Raw genomic sequence first — 9,183 nt, forward strand, 5'->3', positions numbered from 1 at the left:
TAGTAACTTTGGAAGTTTTGAAACATAAGTTATAATGATCATTTTGTAAATAAATTCTATAGCTATAAACAGTACATTTAAATGATAATCAGTTATTATTAAATTCATAAATTTACTTTTCTACCTGTTGCTCCTAATCCCAAGTACCCTTTGCTTGCCCCCCAGGGAATAGTTAAGCTATACCCTCAACCCACACATGTAAATTTGACCAGTCCAGATTTGTCTACTTGATGCATTTATGCTTTACAACTAGGCGTTTTTACGTTTCTAGGAAAAGAACAAAAAAACCCCAGAACAATGACATTGATTTTTTATGCGTTTGCTCTTTCGCATTCTTATTCAGAATGTATCAAAGTTGTCCATGCACATGTAGTGTGGGTGATATCACTGTGCCCTTGGGAATAGTCTTCTCAAGGAAGCTTTTGGAATTGTCCTTCAAGAATTGCTGTTGTTACTCATTGTTCAGTGCTCAAGGTTTAATTCTCAAAATTAGGATTGTGAGTTCCATTGAGCTCAAGTTTGGAGGACTTTAGGCTTGAGGATATATGGTGCTCAAATAAACAGCTGAGAAGAAGAAAAGTGAGTTTTCTAGAAATTTATTAGTTGCTCAGTGAGTCCAGCAGTTGGGATATTTTTGGTTTTGTGATTTCAGATCTCCCAGACCAGTGGATTATTTAGGTCTTTTGTATATGAGATCAGGTGACAAGTTCACGGGCTTCCAGCCTTCAAAGCAATATACACCCTTTCATGGTTAGGTCCTGATTTTAACCAACTAAAGAAAGAAGTTTAAGACTAAAAATGGTCAGATTATATCCATTTCCAGGAACAATTCCTTATGCTTACCAGTCTAGTCCAGTTAAGATGCCAGTATTTTAAGATTACAAATACTACACCGTGAAAATACAGGTATAATTCACGTGTACGTTGACTAGCTACTAAGACAATATGAGTTTAAGAATAATACTAGAGGAAGAACTTGTATGGGAGAGTTATAATTTGGGATGTGTGTGTATGTTTAGAAATACTAGTTGATGTTGATGCCAGTTTCCTATGTACTTAGTTCAGAAAGTTTTGAGACCCACAAATATTTAACTATTCTTGCTGTCACATTAATACGATTTGACTGCTTGGTACAGGAATAAAATCTAAGAAAAAAGCTTTAAATGAATTACCTGTATCTCAGTAGCGAAAGTCTTTAGAAGACTTTCTAACCAAATTGGACTTCCTAGAAAAAGGCTAGGCTAGACTGAATAATTAGGTGAGTTTAGAAGAGCAATAAAAGATACGACTAAATTCCTGTAAAGGATCTAAAATTTATAAGTGAATTACAAATTATTCCGAATATTTTAGAATGAGTGGTAAGGAGAGACTGCTTTAAAACATTTAGAATACAAAAGTGGAACTTGATGGGCTCTGCTTTATTCTCTGAAATAATCATGTTTTTCTGAAATGCATGTTTAAATTCAAGAGCTTGTTCCAGACACTGTTTTATAGAGACTTGGGAGGTAACAGTGAACAAGAAATAAAATTACATGCCCTTGTAGAGTTTATATTTTAATGTCACATACACGTGTGCTTCACATTGTTAGGAGAAGAGATTTTTGGATGAAACTTTAAAACCTAGCTGTTTTCTCGTTTTAGGGAATACATTTTGAAAGACCTTACAGAGTTTGAGGGGCAGGGAGGTGTTTACCAATTGCCAATGATAAGAAAGGAAGAGCTTACTTTTTTCTTATTTTTACTCTTTGTTATTATCATGAAACATTTTCCATACATTAGGTCTTTTTTTTTTTAAACGGATTAGGGGTTTTATTTTATTTTTTTTATTTTCATAATTTTAAGCATGCCTTTGAAATAAAATGTTATTCTGTAGTAAAAAAAATCTGTCTTGAAATTTACTACAATTCCTATGGAGCTTTTGTTAGCAAATTGTGGTAAAACATAAGCTAGAATATGTTAATTTTTTAGTTCGAATTTGATTTAGGAATAGACCTGAAAATCAAGTACCTAAATCTTTTTCAGTTGTGGTTTTATCAAGAGAAGATGGAAATTTGTTGTAATTAATTTATAAGTGACATTAAAGAGCGAGAGAGAGAGAAAAAAGAGGCCTGCAAAAAATGCTTTGTTATTTAAACCTTTCTTTCAAACTACAAAAGCATTTGATTGGCACTTCTCTGATTTAATAGACCATTTGTAATGCAAGAGGAACATTACAGAAGATTTTAGCATTACTTTAAATCTAATCATTTAGTCTGTAGGTGTAAAAATCCTAGGTTTCTAACAGAAGGAAACTTGGTACCTGGTTAAAGGAGTAGATGATTTAAAGCTGAGTTTGTTGCTCTAAGTAGTAGGTGTCTCACCTTTCCAAAACCTAGTTCATAGTTCTCAAATAACAAGTTCTGATTTTCGTTATTTTTCTGTCATGGTGTGTCTTATTTCGTTAGCTAAATACAAGTTCAGTTCTTAAGTAGGATAACTTTTTTTACACAATCCCTGCACCACTGGCCTTCCTGTCCTCTGCTCTGAAGGGCTTGTATTTCTTTACCTATATTAGATCTCTGTTTATGCTAATTTGTAGTATAATCACCTCTTCCAGAAAGGGTCCAGATTAATGCACTTTAGAGAACGTTGAGGTTGCTTCTGGCTATTTGTATACAGGACTGCCAGCATCTGAAAGCTATAAATAGGAAGCTTTAGGCAGAAAAGCAGGGGCTATAACTCATGGAATATATTGTTTTAGCTGAAATCTTTTTTAAAGAGCAAAGTGGAAGAATGTTTGATAGAATGTTAAAAACTAAGAACTTTTCCTAATTCTGGTGAGAATGGTTGATCTATGTGTGTTTATATGCATGCGAGTATATATTTATATATGAGCAGTTTTTGAATAAAGACATATTTCAGTACTGGATAAATAATCCCAGTCCTGCCTTGTGGTCCTTGACCTGGAAGGCATTCAAAGTTCCCAGGTGATTTTGTTTAACTAAATTTTTTAGTTACCAAAACTTTACTCTGCGCAACAGAGAAACACAAGCTAATTAAATCTTTGTAAATTTTGTGATAATTTTATATTCAAAGATATTTTGGAAGATTTTGAAAAGCATTGTTACAAAGCAGCCCATAAAATGAATGAAGTCTATAGTGAAGAGTTCTTAGAACCCTGGATCCACATAAGTTGAGAGTTTCAAGCAGACATATTCATAGGGTGAAAGATAAAATCTTGACATCTGTCAAATTTTTATAGTAATAAAACAAGCATGACTAATTCTATTAATATTCATATTTTTAAGGTGAGTGTAAGTATGCGTACAGTGCATTTTTAGTCAAAATTTGGGGTGTTATTGGCTAGACACAGTCATTTCTTTGCCAGAGATACTAGGCTGTGTGAGGGCTAACCATCTGTCAAGTGATAGAGACAAAGAAAGGTTTAATATCCTAGTCTAAAATTTCCACAAACTTGTTTTGAATTGTATTGTCATTTTGTTTTGGCCTTCATACTCTGTGTTGAATATGCACTGGGTCAGTCACCCCACTTTGTTTTATGAACAAACTATTCAAGGTCTGGATAAGGTTATTGTCACAGCTGATGTAATCTTGAGGCAAGATAAAATATGTTTTGATTTTGCTTTCATGTAATGATCAAAAACTCACAAGTGGGCCACCCACTAGCAGTTATACAAAAGACTTCAAGCACACTTATTTTCACCCACCCGATCTGAATTTTGGGTGTCTTAGTTCTTTTGCTTTATAATTCAAGCCTAGTCTTTAAACCCATTTCCAGAGCTGTTTGGGAATGGGGGGAAAGTATCAACAAGAATCCAGATTGCCTGTTTTAGGTACAATATGGTGTGATGTGAAACTGAAACAGCAGATTGGTGAGAAACTTCAGTTTCAAACAAATATAAACTAGTTTGTTCAGTTAAGTCATACACAAAACAGCAGTGTCTATTGAAAGGGCAACATTTTTTGTTTGTTTGTTTTTTTGAGTAATTTCCACATTATGAGGTCACTATGGTTCTTTGGACCAGTAGTCTACTTCCAAGGCATCATATAAGAAAAATAAGCCTTGATGATATTGCTGATTGTAATGATATACTTAGATATGGCAGGCTGAGAAATTATTTATAGCAATGCTAATTATATCAATAAAAATAGCAATATTAATGCTGCGGGTGTCAAAATCCATTCCTGACAGTATGAGGTAAACAGAACTATAGTGAAACAAAGCAGCCAGCCTGTCTCTACTGTCAGCTCATGAATATGCACTTCAGGAAAAACATACACATAGTTTAGAGAATTGAGTGTACTGTTTTAATCTTTTTCAATTACTTTTGACTTTTTAAAAAAGATGTCCTTTATTTCTAATTCACATGATATTAAAATGACTTAGATATTTGGTTTTGAAATCCTTGGTACCTGTTTTCTTACTGTCATTAGTAAATTCCTAGAGATTTATTTATAGTTAAGTGCTGTAACAATTTAAAAAACAGAACAATACAAAACAAAAACCACTACCATACATGCATATACTCCCAATAAATCAATGGCTTTCTTTAGACATTAAGTCCTTTTTTATGGTTTTGATTTAAGGAAATGCATAAATTTCCTTTGTTGTTTTCATTACTTTTAGTCAGCTTTTAAAATTTTATGATATTTTAAACTTACTTTCCTAGGAATATAAAATCAAGTAAGTAGAAGTCATTAAATTCAAAAGTTTTTAACTTGAAGGGACAACATCTAACTTTTCAATCAAACCCTTATATATTAGATTTAACTCTTTGACTTTATTGCACATTGTCAAAGACTCGGATGTAGAGTTAGGAGAGATTATTCTAGGTCTGTGGCTGCCACTAACTAGTTGTATGATCTTGGGCATGTCATGTAGCCTGTTTGGATCTCTCTCTTAGCTTCTTCATCTTCAGGGTCCTTTTTAGCTCTAATATATCAGTATTTTCTTTCAATTGAATATTTTAGCTTCAGATAATGTTACTGGAAGTGATGTTTAAGGCATCAGGAAAGAGTATATGTAAAATATTTGACTTTGCTTTTTACTTTTTAGTTCTTGATAAAATTTTCATTTTATTGATTCTTCGTTTCATATATGTCATAGTAGTATATAAGTATAGATACATAATATTAAGGGAAGATACATAATATTAAGTGCTTATATTCTTTTATAGTTGGTAATTATAATAAATTTATTTACATAAGTTTTTCACCAACACACCTTCACTCATGAAGATTTATTGGTAATAGAATTTATAAACATGGTTCATTTCACACCACATAAAGTTGCTTAACTGAGGAAGGCAGGTAATAACATTAACTCAGTCATTTTTTAATTCTATAAAATAATACAGATCAATGTATTTCTTTAAAAAGTAAACTTTATTTTTGTGCTTCTCTAAGCAAAAAAATAAATATGCTTTGAGTAATCAGGAGCCATCTCCATATAGATCTTATAAAATTGGTAATTTTTAGCTACTGCATTTGATTTTTGATCCTACATTATATCCATCCAGAGATATATTTACATAAGAGGGATGATGAGGTAGACAAAGAAAGTTGACTGTTTTGATAAAGAACTGTGGAAAGAATCTGTATTAGAAAAGACTTTGCAAATACTTCACTGCCATATATATAGAAACAAACAACTCACACAATTAGTGTGTACCTCTTTGATAGGTCTTTAAATATCACCTCAAAGTTTTCATTTAAAATTGAAAATAAAAATTCACTCTCAGTTTTTTTTTAATTGACTCATATTACTTTTGCTAGTGTAGTGGTAGTGAGAGGCTCAAAAGCATCAATTGCTTTATTCACAAATGGAGACAGCAATCTGGGGAAAGATATACTATCCCTGGATCCTCCCCGTTCTCTACACTCACCCACAGCTCTAGATGTTCTTAGTACTGCTCATAATGTTTTATAAGTCATCTCATAGACTATATAGCAAATTCTCCAATATATTAGGTAATGGCAACCTGTTCTGGCCTTTCAAATGTCTAGCTAATAGAAATGGCAAGAAAATTTCGATCATCCATTGGGCACAAAAGGCAGTATGAGTGCTTCATTGTGTGCAAATAAAGGAAAAATTCTAAGGGATATTTAGAAGGAAAGCTGAGTGTAGACTTAGTTAACTGACACCCAGCACATGTATGAGGTATAATAAAAAAATATGGTGAATGTTTAAATTAAAAAAAAAATTTATCACAGTAAAATACACGTTGCTATTAATCTCCCTCAAACTGCTCCCTCTTGCTTTGAACACACTTATCCCATTGTTCTTTCCACTTTCTGAAGCAGTTCTGGAAGTCCTCTTTCATGAGTGTCTTTAGTTGGTGTTGTCATGGCTGCCCCGATGTCCTGAATCATTTTGACTTTGGGGAAGAGCCAGAAGTCACATGGTGCCAGATGTGGTGAATAAAGTGGATGAGGACACACTGTAATGTTTTTGACAGAAATTGCTGTATACCAGAAGCTATGTGTGACACAGAGCATTGTCATGATGGAGGATGATTTATGGCACACTTTAAAACACACCTTCTTTCAACCGTAGCTCACACCCCACTGACTGCACCGAACAAGTTGAAACTTATCACACACTGTTACTAAGGTTCAATGTGCCGCTTCCTGTATTGCAGATCCCTGCCTTTCTGTTGGATGGCACTTGGCAGCAGCATTCACTGTATTTTGTGATCACAATGGGACAGGCTTTTGTCACACATTGCTTCTGGTATATGGCAATTTTTATTAAAAACATTACAGTGTGTCCTCATCCTTCTTAGTCACTGGATCTGGCACTGTGCGACTTCTGGCTCTTCCCTAAAGTCAAAATGATTATGAAAGGTATACACTTTGAATTGATTCAGGGCATCAATGCAGCCATGACAGCGCAACTAAAGACACTTACAAAAGAGGACTTCCAGAACTGCTTCAAGAAAGTGGAAAGAATGATGGGATGTGTGTGTTCTAAGCGAGGGGGGGGGTATTTTGAAGGGGATTAATGGCAATGTGTCTTCTACTGTAATAAATTTTTTTAAAATTTAAACATTCAATGTATTTTTTTGTTATACCTCGTATTGAGGAATTAATGTAGACTTTTCTAAAGGCATTGGTTCCAAAAACACTAGCAAAATTGTTGGTGGGAAATATAGTAAAATAAAGTACATTCTATACTTGTATTAAATAGTGACAATAACAGTGACAGCCAGAGTAGCCAATATTTATTGATAATTTACCTTGTACCAGGCATTGGTTATATTTACATTTTCTCAGTTAATTCCATAATCCTAAGAGACAAGTACTTTTATTATGCCATTTTTAAAGAGACTCTAAGGCTCAGAAACGTTAAGTAACTTGTTTAAAGTCATACATCTAGTATTTAACAGGTGGAAATTCAAACTCAAGCTGAACTCTAGAGAACCTAAAGCTTTTAGTCACCACCACATCATGCCTCTATTCTGGGACCATTTTCACTTAGTGCTTGCCCATATTAGTACTGGTAATTTTATTTTAAGGAAGTTATAGTGGATTTGGAGAAGGTTCCAGAGAAGGGCATAAAGTGAAAGGTGTAAGTGGGAGTAATGGTTGCTATGGTAGAGTCTGTTTTTAAAATTTAACTCTTCAGTCTAGAATTACAAATGCTGAGAGAATTTGTCTAAAGGTTTACAGTAGGTGAACTGGGTAGCTGCTGCCTGGTTTGGTTCAGTGAACAACAGTGAAGCTTGGTAACATTTGTTAAAGCAGTCTGAGGAAGTCGTGAGAAGAAGCATTCGATACTGGGAGGACTGGGAAGGTAGAGGTCCAAAAGGAGAACTAAATCTAAGCAGACTGAGTTGCCAGGAACTAGGGATCATATAGAAAAAAGGGGTGAGGCAGAACAGAAACAGAATATATTTAAAAGTGTGGCATATCCCACTGACTTTGGAAGGCCCTTACGTTATCTGTTGTTTGTGTCCTTATACTTGTTTCAGAAACCAACATCTGGCTTAAATAGGGGCCACCGAGAGTTTGGGATACAAAGACTGCCATGTTTTTGACACACAAAAAAAGGATCATCAATGCTAATTTGGAATTAGGCAGTAAGTATAGGTGCATTACAAAGAAATGTGATTTAGTTAAAAAATGTATGTGGTAAATGTGAGAATAGCTGTTATTTATTAAGCACCTATTGTGTGCCACTTAATTATGAAATCACTGTTTCTGGGGGAATTTATAAGTCGCTGTCTGCTGTCCTGTTGTCAAATACAAGAAAATACCTATTAGCTTTCCTGAGGGTTTGATGAGTGAAATAAATAGTACTTTAATTTTATTATGTAATTTAGCCTTTGATGTCCTCCTTTGCACAATCATGGGGTTTTAAACCAGGCTTCACTAGGCTTAAGGTGGAATAGAGTCTAGACTTCTCTTATGTAACTTTAACTTTTCTTTAATTTATCACTATACTGAAAGAAAGGTTTATTTTTATTTGATAGGATAAATGCATTTCTGTCAGAGTAATCGGCTCAAATGATCAGCTCATGTAAAGTCAGTGTATATGAGTTTGGATTATATTTAGGGTAGTCAGCATGAGTTAATGAAAAGGGTTAGGGTTAGTTGTAGAAACTTTTAAAGCTCATTTTTATTATTTCAAATAATTTTAATGATGTCAAACCAAGTACAAACTGATATGTATGCTATGTATACATATATACTCATACTCTTTTTTTACAAGGTACTAGAGAATTCAAAAGTTTTTAAGAGATAGTATTTGTTGTTGAGATATATGTATATATATATATGTGTGTGTGTGTGTGTGTGTGTGTATGTGTGTGTATATGTACATATATGTATGAGTTGAATCACCTGCATGGAGTCAAAGAATAAGGAAATATAAAAGTGCTATACTATCACTTATGTGACTTCATTTTTTCCTTATGACAATATCTCTGATTTTTTTCAGACTCTTATTTTTATTGCATTAGGAAATATGGTGCAATAATAATTTTGTATGTTTCAAATGGATATGTCATTAAGAAAAATATACTGTGAAGGTAGAAAGATGATCAACATTCAGTTTACGCATGACACATTTTCTCTTTAGGTTCATTGTCATTGGAACTCTTCTTATTTTGACATCTTATGATACCTAGTCTTTTTAACAGCTATGTTTGCATCATTCATATATATATATATATATATATA

The 9,183-nt window shown here is 33.5% G+C and overlaps 1 protein-coding gene across 1 annotated transcript in view; it reads left to right on the forward strand.

The window, feature by feature from the left end:
• ZBTB20 (zinc finger and BTB domain containing 20) overlaps positions 1–9,183 on the forward strand; it is a 769,723-nt gene that overhangs the window by 1,557 nt on the left and 758,983 nt on the right. The window lies entirely within an intron of this gene.

This window comes from Hipposideros armiger, unplaced genomic scaffold (assembly GCF_001890085.2).
Source record: "Hipposideros armiger isolate ML-2016 unplaced genomic scaffold, ASM189008v1 scaffold_176, whole genome shotgun sequence".
Taxonomy (NCBI): Eukaryota; Metazoa; Chordata; class Mammalia; order Chiroptera; family Hipposideridae; genus Hipposideros; species Hipposideros armiger.